This window comes from Harpia harpyja, chromosome 7 (assembly GCF_026419915.1).
Source record: "Harpia harpyja isolate bHarHar1 chromosome 7, bHarHar1 primary haplotype, whole genome shotgun sequence".
In the NCBI taxonomy this organism is placed as follows: domain Eukaryota; kingdom Metazoa; phylum Chordata; class Aves; order Accipitriformes; family Accipitridae; genus Harpia; species Harpia harpyja.
In genome coordinates this window covers 35816308-35837597 of record NC_068946.1, presented here as the reverse complement: position 1 = coordinate 35837597, position 21290 = coordinate 35816308, and the positions used below count along the sequence as shown (strand labels likewise).

Below are 21290 nucleotides of genomic sequence, written 5' to 3'. Positions count from 1 at the left end.
ACTGCAGAAGAAATGTGTGACACAGAACTATACATAGGCCCAGTCCTCAATAATGTCAAGGTTGCATATTTGTCCATGATAACCACTGAAGGTATGCCAAAACACACCATGCTAGTGGCCAGTCTATTACTTGCTTTATTGTGCCAAAGCATTTATAGGCAGGTCACAACTGCTTGGTAGCTCACACAGGAACTTTTGATCTCTTCTGGTCAGGCTATTGCCTCCACCTATTTTCTATTTCTTGCATTAATCCTTTGCCTGTTCACTTTGTCCCTTCCTTTCAGACACTGTACAGGTTTTGGCTGGGATAGAGCTAGTTTTCTTCATAGCAGTTCGTATGGTGCCATGTTTGGACTTGTGACCAGAACAGTGTTGATAACACACCAATGTTTGAGCTATTGCTGAACAGTGCTTGCACAGCATCAAGGCATTCTCTGTTTCTCATGTTGCTCCACCAGCAAGGAGGCTGGAGGTGCACAAGAAGTTGGGAGGGGACACAGCCAAGACAGCTGACCCCAAATGACCAGAGGGATATCCCATACCATATTATGTCATGCTCAGCCACAAAGCTGGGGGAAAGAAAGAGGAAGGGGGGACGTTCAGAGTTATGGCATGTCTTCCCAAGTAACTGTTACGCACAATGATGCCCTACTTTCCTGGAAATGGATAAATATCAGCCTACTGGGGTTAACCCACAATAGACACAAAATACCCAGTTATTTTAATTAGTAGCAAAATAGCAATGTATCCCTCTATTGTCCTCTTTGCACCTCTTTTTTCTTCAGTTATTAACAGAAAACTGAATGCATTTACTAAGAGCTAAAACAAAAAGAATACAAATGTCAGGCTTTTACAAGGTCACAAAATACTTGTGTTTAACTGGCAAGTTTGTGTAGAGAAAAAGTACCATGAATGGAAGAGGTCTAGAGTGCATTGTCTGATTTTATCAGTATTTCATTTACACTTCTGCTTCAATTTGATTCCTACAGACCATGTCATCTAATTAGTGTTTGTTTTAAAAGTTTGAAATTCAGTTCTGTAGCCAGGAGTATTAGTCGTGCTTATTTTAGCTGTTACTAACAAAAGATTTGCACAGAAGCAGATGACTCTTACTTTAAATCCTGTCCTAAGAGACGTAAGCTAATCCACTGCACTGATAAAACAAGATTGGTTTAGATTTACATATACGATAAAAATCCTCTTGAATAGTGTTTTGAAAGCAGACCAAACCCAAATCAAAAAATAAATTACATTACATAGTTTGACACAGAAATACAATGGTTAAAATTGCATAAGCCTAAGTAGGTCAGAACTCCCACTGACTTCCATATGAAGTTGTGGGGTTTTGTACTTGCCTTCTCTCTGAAAATATACATCTGTGAAATAAAGTATTTTGCAAAATGTTTTTTGATTCCCTAACTTTATTAACATAAGGTCATACTAATTTTCTGTCTAAAACACTGTTCTAGAACATCAGGAAAATACATGCAAAAATAAATATATTCTGTTCTTGAACTTATTCAGTTAGCAATAACTGCCATATTAGTGAATAACAAACATTTCAGGCAGACTGAAAACCATTTTTCTGTTAGAAATGCATTACAGATGTAATCTTAGACTTCGCTAATACATCAAGAGTTAAGCTCAGGGAAAGATCAATAATAGATTATTGATTGCAAAATTAAAAAAAGTTAACAGATATGTCTACTACTGGAATTTTCATTAAGTCAATGTAAGAACTCCAGAATGTATCTTGTAGATGGCCTGACTGTCTTCTATAATGACATAATTTTGCAGAGAAGAATCATTTGATAAATGATTAAAATACTGAAGCAAAAAGAGGTTGAGAAAGAGGTAGCAAATGTTTTATGCTTCTGTCAATTTATTCTCCTCCAGGAGTAAAAAGCTCTTCACAAAAGGAATTTAAATCTTTGAAGAGTAAAATATGCTAGTAAAAACAATCTCCCCTATGTAAAATAATATTATATACACATGACTTCTTCAGAGGCAAAGCAGGCAAGCTGACTGGATAACACATCTGGCACAATGTCAGTATAGAATATCGGGGGAAAGAAGTAAGAAAAAGGAAAGTTACATTTTGAAATTATATTACTATTACAGCAAAACAGATGTAGATTTTACCTGATACCACTGTCTCTCAAAGAACACTAATCCCATTTATCAACCAAAAATAACATTTGCCCCTCCTTCAAAAACAATTTGGGAAATGCATCTTTCTGCTACCTATAAAGAGCACACAGCCTGGATATAACTTTTTTTAGTTAGTAATCATAGCTGATTTAAAAGCTACGTGGACATTGCTACTCAGATATTATTATGGACCAAAAAACCATTCTCTCAACCTCCTCTTATCTGAGCCCAGAGGGCTGGTCATCAGAGAGATATGAAAACATACTCTCTGCTTCAGCAGGCTCTTAGTAGTTGTTCTGCATCGAAAGCACTGCGGAGTTCCTATAACATTAATTTAATTTGGGTAGCAATGATATTATGAGGCATCATTGTACACACAAAGTGCTGCTTTCCCTCATCACATGGTAACAGTTGGAACATTCATAAACACCAAAACAAGTATGAACATTTTTAATGCTGGAGATTCAACATACCAGTGATGTTTCTCTCACCGCCATGATTTTTCTGCTACTAATACACACACACTGATAGTCTCATATCCTCACCATTTGCCTTAACATGACATTCTGAACTCCTTTTTTTATATGTCCATAAATCTTTCCAAATCCTGTTGCTTAACCTCTAGTGATCTTGTTATTATCTAACTTCCCAATTAGTAGTAAATTCTAAAAATTTTCAGCTACTGAATAATCATTATCTTAACCGACAACTTGTAGTCATAGGACCATAACTCATTTTTTCAACCAAGTACGTCAAAAAGTAGCAGCCAATAACAAATTTTAACCTTTAATTTCCATATTGTGCTGAATATCACAGTGAGCAGAATGAGTTTTGTCACTGGTTTTAATGGGACTAATCTTGTAACTAATTAATATATTCTTCTTAACAAGACAAAAGTTGGTAAGCTTCCAGGCTTTAAATCTCCACTTGAAAACTCTAGCTTCTTCATCAGAGACTTCTGTAAGAAGTATTTTTGACTTACACCCAGACAAGTTACCTAGGGTGCTGCAAGACAGGGCTAGCATAGCATTACACTTGTCACCCAAAAATAGATTGTTTTGGAATCTTACCCTTAATCATATTTAAGCATATATTCCAGAGGCTACGGACTAAAACACAGCACCCCAAATTCCATCTCGTATCTTCAAAAACATCTGGTTTCCTACCTTCTCCATCTGGATAACTCTGTTGAAGAGCATTGATTACACTGGTCTTTGTTTCAGAAATAGAAAGCTAAAGCATACAAATATACTTGTCACAGCTAGAAGACACAAAACAAAACATAAGAAAAGTCTTTTGTGGTATACAACTTCTAACCCTCTTTCTAACACTAGTCTGAACAAAGGGCCAGGACTAAGCATTGCACATGTTTGTATACCCAGAGCCCAAGGAATTTGATGAGTTTTCATAAAGAAGAGCTTATAGCATTGTGCTCTTGATGAAAAAAGTTTGCAGCAGCTCCAGCTTTAAGCAATATAAAACAAGCTAGATGTCTGCACATTTTAGTACCCAAGGGTGGAAAAGCCTGAAGGAAATCTTGGGAAGAACAATATTTAGGCAGTCTAAATTTCCATTTCCACCTTGAATACAATTCTAACATGATCATGCAGATGAATTTGAATTTACTAAATTCTGTGTAAGAAAAAAGTCTGTTTACAAAAACAAAAATTGTGTATCAAAAATATTTGAAACAAAACCCTTCCCTCCAGCATATGGATGAGAAAGAATCCTGAAATTCATTCTCCAACAGGTATTTAGCAGAAGTTTTGCTCATAATTGCTTTTAGAATGACAAAAATCAGTCAAGTCTTTTTTTACAAAATAGGGATGAACCAAAGTTATCTCATGATGAGGCTTGAATCATCTTTAGGTTCTTCCTCTTCAGAATTTTTTTATGAAAGACATTTAAGAAGGGGTTCAGTTGTGCCAAATTAAGGTTGTAATGTCTGATCAATAGATAGGATATCAGATTCGAAAACAGAATCTCTTCTATCAAAGAAAAAAAGGTGCTCCTGAGTTCAAAAGCAGTATGCTTTTGGTCTCACTATATATAATACTGCTATTATAATTTCTTACTAGACCACATATCAGCTAAGAATTTCATTTACTGTCTTTCTCTTTTTTTGTTCACTGATCATAGCATAGGGATGTGGATAAGACTCAAGAGTCATTCTGGGGAAAAAGAAATTTAAAAAAAAAAAAACAACTCAAACTCACCAATTAAGCTACATCCCAGCTTGAAAACTGCTTTCAGTCACAGAATGGCAGACATAAGCACCTTGCCTCTGAAGATGATGAAGTGGCTTCAAATACATATCAACAAGAAAAGCATATGATAATACTAGGGAGTGTCTTGTTTCTTTTTAATTGATAAGAGAGCTCTTGAGTTTTGTTAATAAGCAATTCTAGCAGATTTTTGTGTTCAAATAGACAGAAAAACCTGCCTTTGTAAAACTTTAGTTCTATAGGAACACCAATGATATTTCTGAAAACGTACCTGCCTACAAGACAACTTTGGATCTTTAAACTGAGACACATGATGTCTTTCAGATCAGTGTCTACTCAGCTTAGGGAAAAACAGCAGCCAGGACATCATGAGCTACAAAAGTTGCTTGCATCTTTAATAATGCATAAGTACTTCTATTTCAGTTTCTTTGAACTTTATAATACATTAATTTGTCTATTTGTTTTTGAAATTACAGATGAGTGAATTTATGATTTTTTTTTTTAAAAGATAACTTTAATTCTTTCATCCAAGATGTCTTGCCTAAACAGAACTGATAACCATTAAAAGCATCAGTATAACATATTACTCACTTTCACTGTTTTGCTAGAATGCCCCTAGGTATAGAAACAATGCTTACTAGTGATAAACACAGACCAAAATTCAGACCCATGAAGAGATATATAATTCGTATGTTAGAAAGTTCTTGCATATGTGTGGATTATCTTGACAATCAATTCACAAAAAAAAAAAAAAAAAAAGGGAAGGTTGGGACCTAGAGGGTACATTTTCAAAGCTCTATACAGGAGGTACACTCATTAATCCTATTAATGAATAATAGGATTAGTGTATACACCACTTATATGTGGCTTTCAAAAAGTTCCACATTTAGACCAAACTTAAGGAAGCAGATGAAATAAAAAAAAAAAATCCTAGTAACGTATCAACCAGTGATTATTCCTTTCTATTCATGTATAAGCTGCTCAACAGTACTTTTATGTCTTTGCAGGAATTACCACTGCTGGAAAGCAGTAATTGTAAGGCAGATTTTATTGTTTTGGCTATAATATAGAAATGTTCCTGTCCTGCTGAATCTTCCATTTCTTCTTCCACATTGTAATAACGGGCACCCTTATATCTCTATAAAAGATACTACACAGCATAACTGTGTCCTCTACGTTAAAGAGGACACACAGGTTAATGAAATGTAGGATCAGCATTTCTCTGACAGTGTCTGCATGTTTTCTGCTTGCCAAGCTACAAAATACATTCAGACTTTTGGGGTTTTCATATATGAAAACAGCTTTTGGGGAAAGTGTCCAAACAAACATCTGTGAATGAGGGTTTTGTATTTGCTCACAGAACAGACACTACATCATGAGGATCAAACTTACCCACTTTGTCTCTCACAGGCAATCTAAAAACCACCACATGTTTAGTTGCCTGAGGATTTGCTGTTCTTATTTCTTTAACCTTCACAAAAGGACCATAAAAGGCATCAGGTAAAGTCAGTTTTCACAGTTACTATGCTAGACCGTCTTATTAGGAAACAAATGAAAACCACAACCTCATTCCACACAAGCTGCAAAACAATTTCCATAGTGATTTTGGCCAGAGTAAAGTGACACAAAAGAAAGATTCTGGTCCAAAATTAAAATCAGCTATGCATCAGCTCAGATATAAAATAGCTGACATTCCTTGCAGGTGTCTTGTGTATCTGTCATACCGTGTAGAATATTTTCAGGCTGAGATATGTTGAACTATTAACTGTTTTCACTTAGAAGAATATACATCAGAAATAGCTGATAAAAGCCTTTGAAGAAAAGTAATTGAAGGAAAAGTTGGACACGTGACTAATTTTTCTTTAGCTTTATCTTGGACAAAGTACTATAGTGAAATAAATTGCATAGGACTACTTCTGCTATTAATTTTCAGCAAAGCGTGAGCATTTCTACCACCGCCATTAAATAGTCTCAAATCCAAACACAGGGACTTTGCATAAAAAACAACTCTTTCCTAACATACATGACAAAAATCCTATGTACAGAAAAATTCTAGAAAAAAAAGAGCAGAAATTTAAACCAATTCAGCATTGACAAACAAAGGCACATTTTAGATGCAGTAATAAGTGCATGCCCTTCAAGCTTTTCAGTTTTATAGACAAGAGTGCAATTTAATATTTTTAATTCTATGCAGATGGTTATTTTTATTCCTGTAAAGCTAGCACAAAAACGGTCTAAACTATCACTAGTATGTTCTGGTTTATTCTATAATTTTCTATGCATTGTAAATGGGTGAAACCATTGCTTATGAATTCTAGTGGAAGGTATGGAATGAACCTTAATCACAGTGTTCTGAATGTCTCCTACTATGTAAGTTCAAAGCTGAAGTCTGAACCCTAAGTTTTTTGGACAGTGCAAGACAGAGATCCTGAAACATAAAAATAAACTGAGTTTGGATTAATACCTGCCCAATTACACAACAATCTCTATGAAATAGCACCAAAAGATATCCCCTCCCCCAGAATATCAACAAACGCTCTGGGAAATGAAAAGTGTCTTGTAAAAGAAAAGTGTTTAGCAATTCTGTTTTTCTGCTCTGTGCATCTGGTGTCGTTCTGAATGCACAACCTATATATAGCATCTCTGGATGAACTAACCAAAGGGCAGAACAATGACAAACTCACTGAACAGCCAAAGCAGAATCCCGCTTCAAACTCCCACCCAGGCAGCAAGTTGATATATACAGTGGCCAAGGATGGGTACTACCATTCACTGATTATACCCTCAGTTTCAAGCTACCTTTAATTAATGATTAAGTAACATTCAAAGCACAAACCTTGCCTATTCCCAGTTTGCTATGAGAGTTATGTTGTTGCAATCACTATTCAAAGCACTGAAGCTACCAAGCAGATATGTTGGACCATATGAGCCCTTCTTGCCAAAATATGGAAATGGTTTAAGCTCATATCCCAGTTCTGAATATTTCTGAAGAAGAAAACAGACTCTGACATATTAGTTTTAAAGGGACAGACTACAACTGTAGAATTAAAATTCCATCAGGGCATGACAGGCAAGGAAGGGAAACATTTCCCACTATAGTGACTGAGCATGCTGAGGGTGCTGCTGAGACACTGACCTTTGTGAGGAGGGAGATTAGGGATGGGAAGCATTACACATCTCTCATCTTTCTTCCCCAGTAACAGCCAGTCACTGCAAGAAAGCGTACACTGCACATACATAAGGTGCCATATTTCTGTTAGGAAGATTTTTCTTTTTATCCCCTCCATGTTCTGCTGTAATTCATTTCCACTTGGCATTCCAGCTGTACACCTTGCCCAGTATGTTTCGTACAGAAAAAGCAATAGCTGTCCTACCGCTGATAAGTGGAACAAGAATGAAAAGAAAAAAAAAAACAAACCAAAAGGTATTTTAATGCTCTACTTTAACAAGGATTCACCAAGGTCTGCCTGATTACCTTGTTATAATTTTTTTTGTTCAGTATTTTCTAGTAATTTTAAACTTGCAATGGTACTTCATGTCTCCATAGAGCCACTATTCCTGTTTTGCACAGATTATTAATTGTTCAGAAAGGTATTTGGAACTTTAAGGTCTGCACAAGCTCCTTAACCCAAAAAGTTGGGTTAGTATTACACAAGTCACTAATGGAAAAGTGACTCAGAATGAAAGTATTGATTAAAAATAGCTTGATGTGGTTAACCATAATTTATATGCTCTACCTCAGGGCAAGTAGCTTCTGACATACGCTTGGTCATGCTTATTGGAAAAGCTATAGTTTTTATATTTAGATATATTTACATTTTTACAAACAGACTAGGAAAAGAGATGAGGGAAAAGTCTTTATAAATCTAAAGGAACATAAACCAACTAGAATTATATGTTCAGAGCAGTGTAATCTGCAAGTTACTTAAACACACACTAGCCAATATTTCTGGTGATAATAATCATCTTTTCATTTACTTCAGAGCTATGTCAATATTAGGTTTCAATTTTACTGCACACATGTGCAATTTAAAATAACAAAATATCCATGAAAGTCTTTGTGCATGTTATTAGAGAAAAGGTCTTTCTTTTCATTCCATATGTAACATCAAGGTATTAATATGAAAGCTCTGTTTGTCTAAAGAGGCCACCTGGAGCTCTGTATTATATTGTCATCACAAAGCCCATTTATTCTACCTCTAGCTGCATATTTGTGCATAAGTCGGTCATGCAAATCAGATAGATGGTTCCAAGGATCAAACTTCACCCATTGCATGTCAGGATTATGTCAATCAAGGTGCTAAGAACCAGTCATTATACATCTATTCTATTAAAATGCAAACCACAGAACTTCAGGGTTCTGTGTATATTTCAGGAGGATCATAGTGTTCAAAAGTATTACACAATACGATAAGAGGTACCCACATGCAGGTGACTGGATGTTTAGGCTATTCAATGTGCTTTTATTTTGTAGTATTTTCTACACTTATAGGTCATAAAGATTGTCTAAATGCACACAGATTATAAATTTCATTACACAAAAATCTGCTCTAATGCACCACAAGGACATTTGCTTCATTGTCAAAGAATGCAGAAGGTATTTGACAGAGACTTTTAGTTGACTTAGCAAACATGGCAAAGGCAAAGTGAGGTTGCACGATAGCTGGTCAAGACAGTCTTAACTCCATGTAACAGGATGGATCATAATACAAAGTAATGGTGCATCTAACCTCCTTAAGAAGTCCATGAAAAGTACAATTTGGCCTCACACATGCTGTAGTTGAGAACCATGACTAGCTGTATCTGGGAAACTCCAGCTCAACTATAAATTGAGACTGTCAAGAGGAATGAGTGGCATATCTGATTTATAGTGCATAAATGAGAAACGAAGGAGGAGTAAAAGGCTATGGACAATTTTTAACACTGCATAGCCAAAAGACATTCTATAAACATAATAAAAATGCATATTGGGACACTCTGGGGTACAAGAAGAAATATGAAACTATCATCACACTTTCTTTTCTTCATGTGTGGCTTTCATACCCATAGTAGGTGACCATCCAGGATGCATGTTGCTTTTTCAAGGAAGCATTGAGAGACCTCAAGCAACAGAGCAGATTATTCTTCTAAATTCTGATTTCTGTGACAGCATACATAGTCAGTGTATACACAGCAAGAAGTATCCCAGCTTCCTCCTTTTTCCTCCTACTGCCGAGCCACACTAGATTGTACAAGATTCCTACTGACTTCAATGGTTTCAGTTTGGGCCACATTCTTTCTGGAATTTTGTAGCATTTTACAATCCACTATAAGATGTTGATTTACCTTTGTTGTTTCTTTTCTTGGTTTTCACTTAGACATTTAGGCCTTTGACACTGTCTCTCATGGCATACTCCTTGAGAAGCTGGCGTCTCGTGGCCTGGATAAGTGCACTATTCACTGGGTGAAAAACTGGCTGGATGGCCGAGCCCAGAGGGTAGTGGTGAATGGGGTGAAATCCAGTTGGCGGCGGGTCAAAAGTGGTGTTCCCCAGGGCTCGGTGTTGGGCCCTGTTCTGTTTAATATCTTTATTGATGATTTGGATGAGGGGATTGAGTGCACCCTCAGCAAGTTTGCAGACGACACCAAGTTGGGAGGCAGGGTCGATCTGCTTGAGGGTAGGGAGGCTCTACAGAGAGATCTGGACAGGCGGGATCAATGGGCTGAGGCCAATCGTATGAAGTTCAACAAGGCCAAGTGCCAGGTCCTGCACTTCGGTCACGGCAACCCCATGCAGCGCTACAGGCTTGGGGAAGAGTGGCTGGAAAGCTGTCCGGCAGAGAAAGACCTGGGTGTGCTGGTTGACAGCCGGCTGAATATGAGCCAGCAGTGTGCCCAGGTGGCCAAGAAGGCCAACGGCATCCTGGCCTCTATCAGAAACAGTGTGGCCAGCAGGAACAGGGAGGTGCTTGTTCCCCTGTACTTGGCACTGGTGAGGCCGCACCTCGAGCGCTGTGTTCAGTTTTGGGCCCCTCACTACAGGAAAGACACTGAGCTGCTAGAGCGTGTCCAGAGGAGAGCAGCCAAGTTGGTGAGGGGCCTTGAGCACAAGTCTTATGAGGAGCGGCTGAGGGAGCTGGGGTTGTTCAGTCTAGAAAAGAGGAGGCTGAGGGGAGACCTTATTGCTCTCTACAGCTACCTGAAAGGAGGTTGTAGTGAGGTGGGTGCTGGTCTCTTCTGTCAGGTGGCTGGAGATAGGACAAGAGGAAATAGCCTCAAGTTGAGGCAAGGGAGATTTAGGTTAGATGTTAGGAAAAATTTTTTTACTGAGAGGGTTGTCAAACATTGGAATGGGCTGCCCAGGGAAGCGGTTGAGTCACCATCCCTGGAGGTATTTAAAAAGCGAGTGGATAGGGTACTCCAGAACATGGTTTAGGGGGCATGGTTAATGGTTGGACTCGATGATCTTGAAGGTCTTTTCCAACCAAAATGATTCTATGATTCTATGATTTACTTAATTAAGTCCAAGCATTTAAATGGTCTTTATGACATCACTCTTAAGATACTGGAGTGCTACTGTTGCTATATTTACAAACACAATTGTTTATTTACTTGGAATTTAAAAATAAAAAACCCCAAACACTACTCATCTATTCTCTCCTGCTCAAAATGTATGGCTAAACATTTCTCAGATCCTTGCAAATACGTACATACAGACTTCAATCTTCACAGAATAAAACATCAGGAAGTTTCTAACAACACACAAAGAATAAAATGGCTTCATTAGAATTGTGCTTTTCCATCTATGAGGATTTTTCTCACTGGTCTGAAGAGTGTACCATGAAGAACTATGCATGCCAAGATAAGAGAAGTCTTAGATGTTTATATAAATATCTATGCTGAAACTGATAAACATGGAGTTTTCTGGACATCACCATAATATAACCCAACTGTCCAATTTTGTAGAAGATTATGAGTACCTCAGAAAAACTTCGATAAGTAGAAAGGTCTGTTAGATATTAGAGTAGTTCCAAGTTAATGGTTGCCTGATAGTTCATGTAAATATGAAGCTATTTGTCTGTAACCATAGCATTCAAAAGCTAATAATCATCTAATTGCAGCAAAGATAGCAAGACTCTGGTAAAAGGTATGGAAATAGATTTTTTACTTCCTGCAGAGAACTCCCCATCCTAGAGCACCAAATACCTCACAAGCACACCTATGACAGTAATCTGAAACAATCACTATATAGTTAAAAAGGAACTGGGAAATTCTGTCATGTGACATAACCATATATATGTAGTAGGGTGGAAAGAAAAGACAGCTCATGTCAGTCAAACTATACACAAAGTAAAATTTGACAAGCAGATATTTCTGTAACCTATGCTACTCCTTAAACATAAGCAGCACTAAGGCTTGAAATAAAGCAAATGCATCTTTCAGTTCACTTCAACTTGTAGAAAAAGAAGAGGTAAAGGACATCTGTTGGGATAACTGAACCAGAAAAAGATGTCCTCTGTGACATCCCAGTCTTAGAGCAACTAGAGTACTCATTGCATGATTAAACTCAGATTTTAGAATACCACTGATGATAATAAAAAGCAAAACTGAGGTTCTAATTTTTAGATGCCTGGAGCACCATTCACTCAACTGAAGATAGTAACAATCATGGTACTCTGCAATTAAGCTGTTCTAAAGTTTTTCATACTAGTGACCACAAAATTAGGCCATCCAAAAGTCAGACTCTAATTTTCTAGAAGTCTACGTCACTAATGGTTGTGAATAGCTGGGAGCAGCTCAGTGTAAAATAGCACTTGCACAGAGCTGGGCAGGAAACTGTTGTTTATTTTTGAGAAATTGAAAATCTTGTCCTAAGTAAAATTCAACCTAGCATATTTCTACTAACAAAAAAGTCAAAATTCAAGTTATTCCACATATTTAGTTTGAGCATTTACTCTTTTCATGCTGAGGACTGAATTTTAAAGATCAATAAAAAGCTCATTTTTTACCGAAAAGATCCAACTTTGAACCTGGAAGCCAGAATATCACATATGAAGAATTTTAAATCAAAGCCAAATCATTCTAAGAAAAATACATGTTGCATACATAAATAAAACAGAACTTCTTAATGAAATATTTATTCAGGAAAAAAAATCTATTTCAGATTGTAGTATTTTCAGCAAGATAAAAGTGATTAAATTTGTGGGAGACATATACAACAGTCCTTCCTGAATAAAAGGATGGAGAGGTGATATTGCATGGTGACTGGTTAATGGTATTATCTTTCTATATACCCAGTATTAATATATACCCACATATCCTTAGTCTTAATGAATACAGAATATTTGTACACTTAGTTTGGCATTTTCCTAGTGCTAATATTTCAGCACTGATTCATCATTCCCCAAATTTGTCACCTTTGCTGTTTTCTGTAGGACAACTGATGGACAGGATCTTCAAAATCTTAGTAATCGTATTCCTAACAAAGCTGTAGCATTCATAGGTTCTTAGTATTTTATACTCCCAGTCAGGTATAAAACTGCTGATTACTTGATTGTAATAAAATCACGGAATGACAGATTTTTTTACAGATGTTCAGAGAATTATTCATTCTTATTAAGAGATTTGCAACATACACAGACTTTGTATTTAGTAATGCTTAGCCCCAAAATAATCAACAAAATATTAATCCATATCTAAATGTCATTGGGAATGTCAGAGAAGCCTTTGAACAGCAAAAGCACAATATGCTTTATGTACCTGAAATCCCAGGCAGGGTCAAAAAAAACGTAACACGAGTATATTTTTCATCCTCCTGTGAAAGTGCCAGCACATTTAAAACCATCGCTCATAACAGTAAATCAAAATCTCTCAGTACTGCTTGTTGAAACTGGCTTTCAAGATAGAAGGTGAACAAAAAAGACCTTTTAAAATAAGTTTTAGGGAATATATAAATTGTCTGAACACTGCCACGGACAATCAGTTTTAATAGCATATGTCCGACAGCCTACTATGGTTACTTGGTGTTCTGGGAGCCTGCCAAAGAAAGAGACCCATCCAGAAATTATGAGAAAAAAAAACTCAAGCGAAAACTGATAATAACCCATAACTTACATTCTTCTTTATCTATTCTAAAACCTTTCATTCAGCATCCATCATCATAAAATCAGTGTTCCTGACACAGCATGGATTAAATCTTCATTTTAATAGAGAAATACTTTTTTTAAAAGCCTGAAATTCTTTATCTATTGACAAACTGTACAGTAATACATTCAAGATTTATCCTACTGCGCAACTTTCCAGCAGAGCATCTGAGAATTATAAATAACATAAGCATCACTGAAACATTGAATGATATAGGATCACCTAAGTTTTGTAGATAGAGAACAGCTAAACAGCAGAGATCATAGACCAAATCAGCAGGAAACCTTACGGCACAATTAATATCTCCTAAAATATACTCCTGTTTTAACTTCTAGGAAATGTTTCACCAGGGGAGAGTATTTGTTAAAGCAGCGACTACCTCCCTTTTTCTAAATAATTTAAGTGAACCTTATTTCTGACAGACACTGGCAACTCTGGTTACCAAGGGTTCATGTTACTATTTAATAAGAGCTTTGATGAGACTAGCTGGAGCAATACCTATCTGGACTCTGTAAAGCAAGCTGTGTCTGCCCTGAGAAAGCACAGTACAGGTGTGTGCTAACGAGGGTTCTGGTTCAACCACTAAGAGAAAATCTTCAATAGCTAGTAACAACAGGCCATGGACGGCATTTCAGATGCTGAGCCCAGAGCCCAAGAACCCGGTACCTGGCTGGCAGACAGCTCAGCTTTAATGGGACTCACAAGTTCGTCTCTTCTCTTCCTACTCCCGCACCTTCACTGCTCATCACATCACAAATGCAGCCTTATGGTTTTTCACCTTAACTAGCAGTGTGAGGATCACGCTCCTCAGAGCAGAGAAAGGCCAGGTGCTGTGCCTGAGAGAAGCCAGAAGAGGGGTAGGCACACCGGCACAGTGCGGCCAGCATCTGTCAGGCACACATGCTGCTGGGCCTGCCCTCCTGCCCTCCCTGATCAGTGCTCTGCCCTGGCCCCACGGCTCTCTCCAGCCCACCAGCCTGGGAATTAAGTCCAGAAGTGTGATTTTCCATAGTGAAATGTGTTGGAGGGACCCTAAATCCAGACCTGTACCCAATATCCCATGGTCATGGTGCACTAAGCTCCATCTGGACAGTTAAAGCTCTTGCACTCTCCAGAGAGATTTATGGATCTGGAAAAAGGCAAGGAGGAGTTTTGCAGCCTAATAGCTCTCTCATCTAAGAACGGGGAGCTCTATATTTTACTTTCGGGACCATTTCTTTCTTTTGTATTCAGCATAGCAAGGAACAGATGAGTAACTTAAGTTGGAAGGGCTCAAGCATAGAACAGCTATGAGATCTGCAGCTTTCCTCTTGTGTCTCCTACTTTACCAGTTTGAGACAGGCCCCTGACCACCACTGGGAAGCACTGAATTCAGTGCATGTGCCTGGAGGTGATGGCGATTTGGGGTGCCAGACTGCACAGCAATAGACTGAGACATTCTTTATTTGTAGCTGCCTAAACCCCTTTACCAAATCTACCTGTTTGTCAACGTTAGGACTGCAGCTAAAGCTGAGTCTGAAGAAGCCCTTGAGCTTCTTACAAAAGGAAAATTTATCAAGGAATTTTAAAATATATTTTGACATAGTCTGCAACATAAAAATCAACTTTCCTCTGACAGGATCTAAACATTTAGGACTCTTCTTTCTTGGCTTTGTTGCTGGACTTCTGATCTTTTTATGTCTTTTCAATTTATGTCTATAGTGCAACATTTTCAGGGAAAATGGCACGTGAAATTTTAAACTTCTATTTCCTTTTATATAACACTTAGAATATTCTAACCTGTGCTGGTTTTATACTATAGCTGAACACCCTAATTTCTTTTACACTTCTCTTTTCAGATTTTCCAGTAGTTAGTGGCTGCAGTCATCTAAACAACGCATTATAAATACCTGCCAGAGTAGGAAAGGCTCTGCTATCATGTGTTCTTAGGCAAAAAACATACAAGAATACTGAAGTGTCACTTTAAAATTACATTAGTTTCTGAACAGATGCGAAAGAGCTTACTTTCATATTAGTCCATGTAAGCCTACATAATCTCCTAACAATCCAGGATCTAAAATACATACTTTGTGCATCACTGCATACTCATTTGACAACAAGCTTGATAACATGCTTTGGTTTGCTATGAATGACTGAAATTTTGAAGAAACTGCATACCCCAACAAGCTCACAGAAATGTGCAATTTATGGTGAGATTTGCAAGTGCTCTGTACTTGTCTGAGTGCTTTTACAGCACAGTGGATATCAGTGTAGTGGATATGAGTGGTAAAATGGCTGTTGATTTTAATAAAATTTAAGTTACACAAGTGATAGATGCATTGAATCTCCAACCCTTACTGGGTACCAGTCCCTCTGGGCACTGTCATTTCCTGGTATTCTGCGTACTTCCAGAGGTAAAAACCCCATAAAATGAAATGTTCATATTTTAGTTTTCATAAATCATGCTTTCCACGAGTCCAGCTACTCAAATCTACATTAATTCAGCTCTGTTTTTATGTAGCAGATGGTTCAATGGGACTGACCTTCTCAGGCTGCCTAATGTCTCCCCTTAAGCCAAAGGTTCATTTGTAACTGTCCAATATCACACCCTTTAGATGTCAAGTGGACTGAACAGAGGCACACTTTTCCTAGAGGACAGAGAAGTGGTAAAACATCTCAATAAATGAAAGAAATTACTGTGAACTTCCAGGGAATAGCAGACATTTTCTGTCAGTTCAAAGTACTTATGCTACTATTTATAGAAGCTACTTTTATGTTAAGGACTTTTCAAGGCTGATATGGTCTGGTCTGATAGAAGGATGTTCACTTTATGCAGAGCTTGGAATCTGGCCCTAAGTTACAATGAAGCTGGAATGAGTTGAACCTTCGCAATTTATATTTTACAGAACAATGACAGTTTGCAATATTTAAAAAAAAAAAAAAAAAAATCTTAAAATCACATTAGCTTCTCTAAACAACCCCAAAAAGCAAAATTCTAAAAATCATAGCTATCTCTAAGCTACCTCTGTATCTCTTATTCTCCCTGCCTAGCATAAATAATACTAAATACAAATACCTGGTTGAATGTAGCAATAATTCCTTTATGTTATTATTGCCCAGTGTTAAAGCTGAATATAAAACATTTCATTACTTTAACACTCACTTTAGGCTTCAAAAACCAGTGCATTTAAAATAAACCTTTGCTGAAAGCTTTATTCAATGTCTCAGTTGTAACAAAGTCTATTACAATAACATGCATGAGATCTAGAGGTTCAGCACAAAGATGAGTATATCTTTTATATCCACAGCAGGGAGACAGCTATTTCCTCTCCTGTCAGGATGCTTTATTCAATAAAAAGAGAGAATATAAATTTTAAAATGCACTTATTTTTTTCTGCATCTCAAGAAATAGCAGCAATCTTAGGAAATTAAGAAAATGGACTCCACCACAGATATTACAACACTAGGCATTTTGGAACAACAAACTGAATCTCGGGGGGAAAAAAAATATATCTATATTGCAAAGACTTCTACACTTTGGGTGGTTAACTCAAGAAAGTCTGTCCTCTGTGTCCCCTGTGGTTTTGTACTCCCTTCCCAGTCTTCTTTTTTTATTTGTCTTCCTCTTAAGAAGTTTCTGAAATTTTCTGTATAGACATGTATCCATGTAACTTATATCCAAAGACATAAACCAACCTGCTTTTGGTGCATTAATTGGCAGAAAAAAATATCTACAGGGAATTTTAAAAGCTGAAGTTGAAGTTTAAGCAGGAGAGTTTTGAAAGCATGAAGTACCAGGGATAAAGAAGTGAAAGACAGGGTTAAAAAAAAAAATCAGGTCATTCTCTGTATTATGCTTTTTCATAAGCCATAGTGAATAGTACAAGTAGTACCAGAAATATAAAAGGGACCATCTATAAAGGTTGACATTCTCCTCCATGGATGGCTTCAGCGCCAAAATTTTTGTATTTCATTCCCATCTGACAACTTATCTGAATCACTTTCTCAGTCTCTTCCCTTGAGTATATTTTCCTAAGTTATGAAAGGAAAAGTGGAAGTAGTGTAAAACTTATCATGAAATCTTAAATTTTCCCTAGAATGTTTTGTCGTCTTAATTGCAAGAAATGCAATTGCAGCAGGAAAGGGACAGAAGAGAAAGAAATGGAACTTGGTCCCTGCCAGCTTTATAGAGCCAACAGTACTGTGACAACTGGTACTGACACTATGAATACTTTCAGGAAGTTCTCATTCACTGTAAAATTTTGCAGCAATACTGGAAAACAGCAAATGAGGAGAGGTCAACAGTAACCACATGCTCTCTAATGAAGTTTTGTTTCATGCTATAAAACCAGGGAGTCTAGCAAAGCAGAACTCACAAAAAAAGACTATGATCACTAACTCTCACTTTCATGTTTACATCTTCTGAATTGAATTTTTAAAAAGAGACTTTTCCCCCAGAATAATAACCTTTGGCAGCATCTGGAAGAATGACACTGCAGTGACATCCATAACACAGACTGTGAGCAGATGTCATGACAAGACAAGAACAATGTCTTGCAACAAAGGGAAGTGACCACACACAGTGATAGATTGTGAGGATGAAGCAAGCATTGCTAAGAACAAAGAACAACGAAACCATAGAATTATACTCTTTCCTCTTCCAAATTTCTCAACAGCTTCATTCAAAGGCCCTTCTAATAAGCTAGTAATTAGGAACATTTTAATTATATGATTGTAAGATGAAGGCAACCATGATAAAAGGAATTACAACGCCAAGCTTAGATGATGTAGATTCTACTAACATAGGATATTTTTACTTGCTCATTTTAGACAGACCTCTTTTCACATTACCCTGAACCAACGTGGATTTAAGATCTCTGTAATCACATTTAGCAAGGTGTTGTGTTCAAAATAATAAGAGCAATTATTCAGCAGGGTTTACTAGGCATACAGGACTTCTGGGTCACATCTGGTTGATGTCTTTTTTTTTTTTTTTTTTTTTTGGTGTCTATGTCAACTTTGTAGACCTAAAGATAAGTACATATAAATGCACCTTCTCTACTTTGTTTGAAAGGCCATCATAGGCCCTCAATTTTCCCCTCTTTACACATAAATGCATCTCATAATGTATGCCCCATGTTTCTATTGAGATGGATAGATGGGTGAATCCAACTATTTTCCATCAGCTGTATTTCTTCATAGTCAGCCAAAAAGGGGTCTCTAGTCCCTACAACAGCACAGTCCTCTTCTTCCATTATCATTTATTATTACATGCAGGCAATGGACACACATGTTCAGATACTGACCTGCATAGCTTAGGCACGATCCTAATGAGTTATAAACACATTCTGGGAAGTCATCAAGAGGAAATCAGAGAGGTGCATTACCAAATAAAGTGAGAACAATCGTAAAACCATACACATTTAGTCACTTTAATGAAATTAATGCATTTCCCCTGACTCATCTTATAAAATCCCAATCATCCAAACAAATGACCTGTGAAATAAACCTCAATCTAAATTAGTCCATAACCTTCAAGTCTTTCCCCCACCAAAATCTCTTGAGTGTTTAACAGGACCATGTCTCACTTATAAAGCAACCTTTAAGCTTCATAGGTTTATTCCTCAAGGAACATATCACAAAGAAACAGTACAATTTCCCTGTTATTTGCCTTAGTTCTAGAAAATATATAACAGGAATGTCCAAAGCACCATTAGACTGTGGAGACTTGGTTACCATTGCAAAATGCAGCAGTCTGATACTGCAAACGTCTTCTCAAGAACATACTTCTCCTACCCTATATTCTTTACAGAAATTGACTTTTCTATTCTCTGTCTTTTTTCATTGTGTAACTACTGAGTCAGCTTATCCCCAAACTTATCAGAAGTTACGAAACTGCAGTCAGTATCCATAGTAACTTATACCACTAAAGGCCTTGGTGTATATTGTTCAGTGTGGAAAACAACATGAAGCGGAAGAAAAAGCATCACTTCTATACTGCATCTCTCATATGCCATTTCTTTATGATACCATATACTGTTATTCCATATACATATTTAATTACTCATAATAAATTCTTCCATATTGTACATGGATAGGAACCATGCTGTGCTAGATTATGTAACATAAATAGCAGTATTTTACTTTTGTAGCATAGACATAAGTCACTTGCTAATTGGATTTTGCACATTTGGACATCAGCCTTTAATCTCATGCTTCATTGACCAGGGAAGAGTTGCATTTGTTCTGGGCTTCCTAATTGTGATATATATCTCTGATAGGATAATAGTCAATCAGACTCACCTGATACTTAAGATTTTCCCATATGAAGCAGGGCCTGAGGAAGTTAAAGGCATCCTGTCTGTGAAGTGTCCTTCACTATGTCCTTTAGGTGACATTCACAGGAAAAGTAGGAGGTCAATGATCATTGTATCTCATGACACCATGCGAGACATGTAGAATTGCTGATCCATATTATACCTGAGTGGATAATGAAAAATAAAATGTTAAATTCCTTGAATTTTTGCATGGCAAATAAATTTTTAATGACATATTTATGCAAGAAGCATCAGAAATTTCTAAAATGGATAGAAGAGTATTGGCTTAAAACCACAGGGTAAAATCCCACAAGCAGAGCCACCTGTAGGTCTACCCATAAGTCAGCACAGTTCCAGATCAAAAATGTCCCAGCAGATCCATTTTTAAGCTGTTGTCAAGCATCACTGCAAGATCCACTGTAATGTGGACCCTCTGCAAAAAACCCCTAACCTTGTTATCTGTAATAACAGATATTGCAGGGCCTAGGTTGTAATAGACTTTTTTTTTTTCTTTTAATCTCTAATTAAGTTAAGGATTCCTAATTAAAAAAAAAAAGAAAAAACAAACAACAACAAAACCAAGAAAAAACAAACAACAACCTCATTCTATTTCTGCAACTGTTAAATATATTATTATTGGTAGCATATTGTGAAGTTCTTCAAGTTTATCAGGGTTGTGTCAGAGACCCAACTGCTAAATTACGCAAGACGAAGAGAAGACAAAACCAGCCTCTCCTAAAAAGAAGAAAAGTCACCAGACAAGGGAGAAAGAGCAGTAGAATCACCCTTGTACCCAACAGAGAATTTATAATCAATTTATAAAATGCATTCAGTACACTGTCAAATTTGTAAGGGTTACAGTAATTCATCCTTTTTTCAATTTACATTTTATGTATTATGTCTCCAGAATGTCTTTACTTTTAATACTAATTATGAGATGACTAAATAAATGCTCAGTCTCCAGTATTATGTTTATTGCCCCCCCCCCTTTTTTTTTGGACATAATTTCACCAAAAAGTACCAGTTCTTTGTTTTAGATTCTAAATCACCTACTTGATTTTCTCCAGATTTGTTAGCATTTTCTTTTTAGAATATTCAGGTACTTGAGTTTTGTTGGCACAAGCAGAAAACAAATTTCAATACTGAACGTATGAGAACTCATAGAAATAGAATGGTAAATTCGCACACACAAACCTGTTCTAGAAACACTTGCAAACTTATCCAATGAATAAAGAAAGTAAAGCTCTACTGTTTTTCTTATCTGAACAGGAACAACCAAGTAGCATAGCATAATTTTTTAAACTTTGCAGTCCTTCTTTGAGATAAAAGCTCGGAAGACATTTTGGTAAATAAACATGAACACTGTTAAGAAATCATGATCTAATTATTGATATTGCACAAACAGAAAAAGACTACATTAATCATATAAATTATTCATTCTACAAGCTATAGGCACAACTAGGATGATATATATTGATGAATTTTACTTTTTAAA

At 36.8% G+C, this 21290-nt stretch overlaps 1 protein-coding gene across 8 annotated transcripts in view; it reads left to right on the top strand.

Annotated features, from left to right (window-relative positions):
• B3GALT1 (beta-1,3-galactosyltransferase 1) overlaps positions 1-21290 on the top strand; it is a 219785-nt gene that overhangs the window by 162027 nt on the left and 36468 nt on the right. The window lies entirely within an intron of this gene.